This window comes from Podarcis erhardii (genome assembly GCF_964252035.2).
Source record: "Podarcis erhardii genome assembly, chromosome: 10".
NCBI classification, from domain to species: Eukaryota; Metazoa; Chordata; class Lepidosauria; order Squamata; family Lacertidae; genus Podarcis; species Podarcis erhardii.
The window spans coordinates 30,652,159-30,661,647 of record NC_138500.1 but is presented as its reverse complement, the minus strand read 5'-3'; positions in this window follow the sequence as shown (position 1 = coordinate 30,661,647).

Below are 9,489 nucleotides of genomic sequence, written 5' to 3'. Positions count from 1 at the left end.
CAAGGAGAAATGGGATCAAATTCCACGGTAAGTAATCTTTGTTTTACTTAGGTATAGCTCAAGCCATCTTTCTATGCATTCAGAGGACTTGTGGTCAAGTGACTCAGAATGGGAGTTAAATAGGAGAAAACCTGATCTTTTTAAACAGGAGCAAATGGAAGCCAGATCAAGATTAGTAGGGAGTGCTGCCAAAGAAGAAAGATCAGATGTAGGGTTTGAAGAGTCATGTGCATATTTATGAGGTGTGAGCCAGGGCTAATGACTCTGAGACAGAACAGGGTCAGATGAAAGGACTAGTGGGGGTAGTGGGGACTTCTGGTCCACCCGTCAGGCTTCTGGTCCACCCACCTAGCTTCTTTGTGTATTCACCCTTCCTAGCCACACACTGACACACATGTGCATCTTCTCCATACAGCCTCCCACAACATCCTATTCTGCAAACATATGAAGACAACCACGGTCTGAAACTAAGCACATTGTAATCCCCAGCTGGCTACCCCATAATGAGTCCTCCTACATCTCATGAGTGTGGAGAAGACTGGGGCACATATTCCCCCCAGAAAGAAGGGGAAGCTGCCATGTGACTCTTTCCTAGCCTGAAACATCATGCTTTAGGCAATTTAACGAAGATGTGGGGACCAAGATGGGTAGGGTGCTGGGTAGTTCAGGTAAATGTATTGTGGGCTCTGCCATACAGGAAACCATGTAGAACAGGCTTAGCCAACATGGTGTCTTTCAGATGTTGGACTCCAACTCCCATATACCCTGGATGTAGAAAGAGGATGCCAGCCTGTGCATTAAGTTGCTTCTCAGAATCTTTCTATTCCTATGCTAAATGTAGACTGAGCAGGTTCCACATTTGGAGAATTGACTTCCACCGGACATCATACTGCTTCCCAAGAGAGATTCCTTCTCACAAGAGTCCTGTCTGCAGTCTGGCGTCAACTGGAAGCTAAACAGAAAGAGCCTCTTGGGATATTATCATGCAACATTGAGTTTGAAGGGGGAAAAGAAAGAGGAATGTGAGAATATTTCAGGAAAACTAGAACATTTGGTATGTGACTATTATTATCTACCACAAGACATATTAGAAACACTCGCTGTGGTTTCACTACTTCCAAAGGCAAAAGACAGGGGAACAATCCCACATTATGAGCCATGGTTTTCTTTCCTTTTTCATTCTTTCTTTTTTTAAAAAAAAAGGGGGGGGGGGTTCCCACAGCCTGAAACCAACCAAGTGGGAGCTATTCTACATCCCTAGCCACTGTTTGTAACCTGCATCTGGTTTCCCCCCGGAACCCAGTAAGGAAGGGGGAGTATCTGTCTGAAGTTGCCAGCATTTTCCCTGTAGGGCTTTATTAGTTCTGGACCCCCGAACCTGTCACAATGTCAACCTATATAAACACGATTCTGTCACAACCCCTACACTTATTCTAGGCAATAAAATGAAATGAAAGAGCCAGTGTGGTGTAGCGGTTAAGAGCGGTAGACTCGTAATCTGGTGAACCGGGTTCGCGTCTCCGCTCCTCCACATGCAGCTGCTGGGTGATCTTGGGCAAGTCACACTTCTCTGAAGTCTCTCAGCCCCACTCACCTCACAGAGTGTTTGTTGTGGGGGAGGAAGGGAAAAGAGAATGTTGACCGCTTTGAGACTCCTTCAGGTAGTGATAAAGCGGGATATCAAATCCAAACTCTTCTTCCCATCTCTCTCCCTCCCCTCTCTGTCCCCCAATTGTACTTTTCTCCACTTATTTGTTTCGTAACAATAAAATCTTTAATAAAAAACCTTTTTTTTTAAAAAAAATTGACTTCATTAACAGAAATTTGGCAATAAAAGTTCCCTCCCCGCTCAAAACAGTTATCTACACGAAAGAAAAACCACCACTAGCTACATTTCTGAGGGTTATGAAGCTGTTGAATGTGCAGTAGATGTGGCCAGGGTGGGTAACTGACATCCTCCCCACCCCAGGGAGGGAGGTGTACATAAATCTTGGCCACACTGTAGCATGTACTACAAGATGGAATGACCAGTTTACAACACAATGCAAGGGAAGATGCTGGAAGTGAGGATGTTATAGAGAATCCACATGGGTCAGTTCTACTGCGGAAGCTAACGGTCAGCACTTGGATGCGAAATTGCATGGAAACTGCTCTGGAAGAACAAAGTCTGATAGATAAAATCATAAGAAGAAGATCTCTAAAAGGGAACTTGTCACACAAGCTTTGCAAAACTGTGGTATAAGCAAAACAGCTCATTGCAGCGTTTTGTCTCATGACAAAAGACAAGAATTTGTTCTCCAACATAATCAGAAGCTTTCCCACCCAATCACTGCTCAGCTCACGAAACGCATGTTTATTATGCATTTGTTGCAGATATATTGTACAGTTGGGCTGTGATGCAGGGACATTGCTTTTCCCTTGCTATCAAACACCAATTTTAAAAATTTATTTTGCTGGAGAGATGTTATTATTTTGGCCTCAATTGTTATTCCAAGTGTTGTGTATAATGTGACTGTCATCAGCACCAGTTAGGGAAGCAATGACACAATTCCTGTGCAAATCCTGTCCTGTTTTACAACTTTTAAAAGTCTTGCTTTATTTTTAAAATCCTTTTGTAGCTGAGTGATCCCTAGCTACACCGTTCTATCTCAGGAGCACTTGGCTAGCTTTTCAAACAATGGCGAACTCAGACAAACTTAATCTACCCCTAGCAATGAATATAAGAATTTCCTTGTGTTTTTATTCCATTAGGGTTTTTTTGTAAAGTTTCACACTCATCTTCTCAGTCTCATTTTTGTGGTTTTTCAAAGGGGCCAGGCACAATAGTAGGATGGCTTACAGCAAAACTATCCATCTGTTACATGGAGACTATATAATATGGTGCAATATCAAGGAGTATAATAATCACACTATAGCCCAGAGATGGGAAACCCGTGGTTCTCCAGATGTTGTTGGTTTCCATCTTCCATCAGCCCCAGCCAGAATGGACAATGGCCAGGGATGACGAGAACTGGACTCCAACAGCATTTGACACAACAACCAGGGTCTCCATCCTTGGTCTAGTATGGAAAGATAATGCAAAGGTTTGCTAGGAACTGGGATACGCAGTTGCTCAGTGTCTGGGTAAGCGCCAAGTGTCTTCCATCACAAACAAATTCACACCTTTTCAGAGCTGCCAACACTTCCACTCACAGACTTTTTCACACCTGATGTGTAAAGTCAAAATGACATGCTTCCCTTGCTTATTTTCTAATGACCCTCTTCTCATTTTTTTTATATCATGCAGGGATAGAGAGAAATGGTGCCCCCTCTGGAATATTGTCTGAAGCAACTACTACTAGCAGAAACATAATAAAATGTACATTTCCCCAGCAACCAGAGGTCCAAAGTGCCATCTAGTGGAAAAGGGGAAAAAAAACCTCTGCGTGTTCAAGTCAAGAATAAGCCCATGAGTGCTAGTTTTTATAGCCAGTGTCCACACAGATTTATGATATGGTAGGAATGGTCCCGTGTTATAGCTGACTGTGTGTGGAAGTATTTATATGAATAATCCAACCTTATTTATCGCGCCACTGCCAACTCACTTTTGAAACTGTTGAGTGGCCTCCTAAAATGGCACTTGGATAACCATCTGGGTGCATGCTGAGCCATGAACACACCTTTTCTACCTACATGTTGTTCAGTGCCTAGAAGCCACCACATCAGAAATGAAGGCACAGGAACAGGAACAAGCAGTAGTGAAACTACATTTTGGGGACCCTGAAGCTCAAACTGTCATGGGAGTCCCTTCACAATCAGCAATGAGGTTTGAGTAACCACTGTTATCTTCTTCAATTGGGTTGTTTCAAGACAGATCACCACACCATCACAACATCTGTGGCTCTCAAATTTTGGGATGTTGAAATAGATACAAAACTAAATAAATCTCAAATTGAACTCAGGTCCTGCTTGCAGGCATCCCTCAAGCACTTGGTTAGCCACTGTAAGAACAGGATGCTGGATTTTCTGGGCCTTTGGCCTGATTCACTGGGGCTCATCTTCCTTTCTTATCGTGGAGATGGATAATCTTTCAGCATTACAGTTATCCTGTACCTTCCTGTACATCCCATAGGTTAGAGAAACTTCAGCAAATGGAGCTTTTCTTGACACAGTACTTGGGTGTATGTGGGGAGGAGGAGTACCTCTGGTAGGAGACAGGTTGTGCACCTTCTGGGGTAGTTTGTCTACCTTTGGTCCTCACCATGCACTCAGCACTCACTTGCGGCTCCTAGAAGCCGTCAGCATGTGACAGCAGCCACAGCCCAGGAAATGACTTCGATTGGCTGGCTAAACCAGGTGAGGTAGCCAATGGGTCTCAAACTCTCTGTGATTTAGGGATTGCCTCTGCATGTGAAGACAAGATCCGTCGGATTGAGCAAACCAGACTAATAGTGGGTCCAGCGATCAATAAGGCGGTTTCTGCACGAGCTGTAGAAGGATGGGGCTCATCAACCTGGGAAGTTAGTCTATCTAGGAGAAGGAAAACTTTCACTGCCTTGCAGCATATCTTGGGGAGAAGAAAAGGCTAAGGAGTAAACCCTACACAAAGGTGGAGTTCCTAAGAATGTTGGATGGCGCCTGGTACGCCTCCTTCCGGCAACTCCTGCAGCCACGTTGGTACTAAATGTATTGCTCTGCTTTCCTTTTGACCATATTAGCAGGACTGAGGGCGGAGGGTCTTGTCATCTGGGCAGCCCAGGTCCTCCATACCCACTGGCCGGGGGGTGGTCATTTCAATGCTGATAACACAGCAGATTGACTTCATCCCCAGAGGCACACTCCATTGTCTCTGGAAGCAGACAGATGCCAACTTGGAAAAGCAGCACATTTCAAAATGCCACTTTCTAAACTATTAAAGCTATAGGAGCTACCTGGATAGGTGAAAAGGCCATAGCACAATGGTTGAACATCTCCTTTGGCTAGGTTCAATCCTTGGCAATCTCCAGGTGAGGCTAGGAATGTTCCCCATCAGGGGTCAAAATCAGGGTTCAGCCTGTTTCTAACTGCTTCCTCTAAAGAAAGAAAAAGAAGGAATACTGCCTCTCATGTAACCTCCTCTGAGGATGCGTCTGATGATGGAGACACAAGTCAATAGATGTTTTTTCACAACAGTCCTTTTTTTAGTTTTCAAGGTGCTGCAAAACTCTTGGTTGTTTATTCCTCCAAGCATCCCTCCTCTCTGCTGGCCATGCCTGATGGGAGCCACTTGCTGTGCCCTCCTGTGCCCATCCTGTCGAACCTGAGCAGCAGCTGGGAGCAGCTCCTCCTCACAATGGAATTTCGGGAGCACCAGGGCCTGTCAATCCCCATCAGCCCTATGCTTCATTTGACCCTGTCATGTGTCTCCGACAGTGACCAGCCCAGGAAGTGTGAGGCCCCCTGCGGCAGGCAGGTGTGCTGTGGGCTCCTTCTTTGAAGGCCTCCCTCAGCAGGCTCAATGAGTTGATGGATGAGAATCATTCTGAAGGAGGTTAACTGGGCCTACCCTTTGCAATGAAGAAGGAAACCCGACTGCAAAAACCCCTCTCCCTGATGATCCTGTGCAAACGGCACTTTAAAGGGTAACAAGCAGAGGACAGGATGCAGCCTGCCAGAGCTTTTTGTAAAGCAAGGACTATCTTTGGTAAAAGCTGTCAATCCAATTTAAATACTAACTAAACCCTCTGGGCAGGAACTGTCTCACGTCTGTGTCATTAATGATGCAAAATTAAAGTCAAACAGCAATAATGCAGAGCTGCACACTGTAACGTATAGTCTCAGTGAAAACATCAGCTGCTTAGTCAGAGATACATGCTGTACAAATGTTTGTCTATTTTAAAACTATATTCCTGTAGTTTGGGGATTAATGTCATGAAATGCACATGGGAAGGATGGGGAAATGTTAGCCATGAAGTCGGAGGGATATGAAACACAAGGAATACAGACTATGATAATTACATTAAATGTAAAGGTAATTTCAGTGACTGTGTGTTAATGATAAAACAAACATCCTGAATTGATGCCTGTAGAGGGATTAAAAACAAAAAAACCCACTATTTTGACTGAGGCGCAGTGCTGTCAATGGCTGATGGGAGTTGTGGTGCAAAACTGCTGGAAGGCACCAAGTTGATGAAGGCTGTGCTACCTGATCCTTTTAACAGTAAACAGGAATTGAACCAGGATCTTCTGCAGGCAAAAGCATGTACTTTGCAACCTGCTGAGCCTCCCCTAGCAGCAAGTAGCACAAGTATATAAATTCTCCACATGTTGGGAAGCAATTTATATCATTATGGGCGGCCATGCATGAAGTCATCACTGCTCCGAAGTGGTGCAGCCGCTTATGTGGAGAGGGAATCATGTTCCCTCCCAAGACAAGCACACATTCATTGTTAGTGTAGAGGGTGCCATCTGCTGCCAGCTCGGGAATCCACAGGCTTTGCTCAGAAGCTTGGACAGTCAAGGACGTTGCAGTTGTTCGCTGCTAATGGCTTCTGGAGATCAGCCCTGAACAGATGCCAGCTCTTGCGACATTAAGGAAATAATGGCAGCTTTTGTGTGAGAGATTTTACTTTCTTGGGCTCCATGATCACTGCAGATGGTGACAGCAGCCACGAAATTAAAATACGCCTGCTTCTTGGGAGAAAAGCAATGACAAACCTAGACAGCATCTTAAAAAGCAGAGACATCACCTTGCCAACAAAGGTCCGTATAGTAAAAGCTATGCTTTTCCCAGTAGTGATGTATGGAAGTGAGAGCTGGACCATAAAGAACGCTGATCGCCGAAGAATTGATGCTTTTGAATTATGGTGCTGGGGGAGACTCTTGAGAGTCCCATGGACTGCAAGAAGATCAAACCTCTCCATTCTTAAGGAAATCAGCCCTGAGTGCTCACTGGAAGGACAGATCCTGAAGCTGAGGCTCCAATACTTTGGCCACCTCATGAGAAGAGAAGACTCCCTAGAAAAGACCCTGATGTTGGGAAAGATGGAGGGCACAAGGAGAAGGGGAAGACAGAGGACAAGATGGTTGCAGTGTTCTTGAAGCTACTAGCATGAATTTGACTAAACTACAGGAGGCAGTGGAAGACAGAAGTGCCTGGCGTGCTCTGGTCCATGGGATCACGAAGAGTCGGACACGACTAAACGACTAAACAACAACAACATAGCAAGGCCATTTCTTGGGGCTCTGCAACGCTACAGGTCTTCAGAAAGACTCGCTGCGTTCTCCAGGAGCTGTTTTCTATTCTGAATGTGGCTGCAACTGGACACCTGAGCGGAGGTGGGCACCCTCTGCATCCTATGTTGCATTGCACTCAAATTGATCTGCTGAGTAGATGTCAGGGCTGGAGTTGCCATGAGTTACAAAAATTCTGGCAGCTCAATCCGAGTTCTCCTGAGCATGTGTAGAATTTGCTTCTCAAAAAGAAAAGGAAAAGATTTTACACACACACATAAAGGGGACCTAAAGCTGAAGTTTTCATTGACCATATGCATCATGCTTGCCTTTATATGAGACCATAGCCTTGCCTTTTCTTGGGCTTTGGTTCCTTTGCCTCAGCCTACCTACCGTGGCACAGTGCCGCATTGCTTGAGTCGGCTGATCTGCTTGCACAGTGGCTTTGCAACAATCTGGATCTCATTCTATCCAAATGCACCAGCACAATGGTACAAGATGCCTTCAACATCCCATTACTGTATTAGATTTTCCTACAGCCACCATACAGCAAGAGCTCAGACGGCTGCACTGCAAGCGTGGGCAAGCTGGATTCCCCCCCCCATGTTGCTCCCTCCCATTGTGGTTAGGGTGGCCGTGTGCCCTAGCTTGCAGTGGGCAGCCCTCTCTTTGAAAGCATCCTCTGTTTGAAGGGCTGTCTGATCCATTCCATTAACCATTTCTAAATTTGCATCTGTACATATAAATTTGCAGAGCAGTAGCTGTGCTAGTCTGGGGAGTAGGGAAACTTAGGCCCTACAGGGGGCCAGGTGTGGCCCTCCAGACTTCTATATCAGGCCCCTGGGACTCTAAGCCCCTCCCCAGGCCACAGCCCTTTGGTCCAGATCTGTGTTAGTCCTCCTTGACTGCTTTTGCCTGGGCGGGATGTTTCCTTGAAACACGTTAATGCCTCTTGCTGAGTAGGTATGGTAGAGATGTTTGTGTACAGGAAAAAAGTGAAGAGACACTCCTGTTGCTCCACCCACTTTTGCTTCTAGCCCCACCCACCTTGCCTCTGGTCCTGCTCACCACTGGTGTGTCCCAAGGTTCCCCATGAGGAAATGTGACCTTTGGGCTAAAAAAATTCCCAGATGAACAAGTGTGGCACCTTAGAGCCTAATCTATTTATGGCATATTTGTGTGTACACACATAAACACAAAATATCACGTGAGTGCATATATTGGCCTGTAACTCAGGATAAAATGTCACGCATCTGATGAAGTAGATTTTTCTCCGTTGGCATTGCATAACTAGCCACCTTAATTGTGCAGAATCAATCAAAGAGAGAGAGAAAACCAATATAAAGCCAATACAATTCTGAGTGACATCAACTTGTGTGGGTGTACTATACTTTCATTCACACATCCAATATTTTTTTCTTTAAAAAACCCGACTTTGCTGCTAACTCCTTTGCTTACCATGATGCGGTAATAATCCTGTTAGAAAAACAGCTCCAATGCAAATCATCATTGTTCGCCGCTCGAGAGTCTAAGAATACCAAGCACACGGAAATCCCGGAGACAGGCCCGAAGGCCGCGATGATTTCACGATTAAGAGAGAAATAATTAACCGACGTCGACCAATTATGGGGAACGGAAAGGAAACAAGCATAGCTACGGGCCAATGAAGCCAAAGGAAGGAAGGCCCTGGGTAGAAATAAACCAATAGGAACGTTGTATAGGGATATGTTTAAAAAGAAAGTTCCGACTTTATAAAAAGCACATGGGAGTGGTACTGGTACTGGGGGGCTTAGTCCTTTTCTAAACGCACATTCCTCCAAACGGAACTTTTATAGGCCGGCTTTTGACAACAATTGTCCAGAGCCTACCTACGAATGCTTGACGTTTTCCACCCTCACTGCTCGGAGAACCTTGCAAATGGGAAGAATGCAATTCGCGTGTGAGATAACGGAGACTTTTGTGTCGAGAAATGTTATTCCGATAGTGAAATACACCACCTGTTGAATGTCTGTCTGCCACGTAGCTTCATAATAATAATAATAGCAATAATAATAATAAGTGATGCGTGACAGGTGTCAAGGAAGCAGGAAACTGAGGCAGGGAAATATGCTACTTGGAATTAGGGTCAGTAAGAGCACAACCCGATCTACGACAGGATGCCAAATCTTTGCAGCTCATGTCTGCTGCGCGACGAAGCCCTCATTGAGATTAATTTTATAGAACTAGCCATGCTGGAAAACTGCTCGAATAATACTCCTGGCAGGGACGGGACTAAGGGGCCTAAATAGGGTTCGCTTT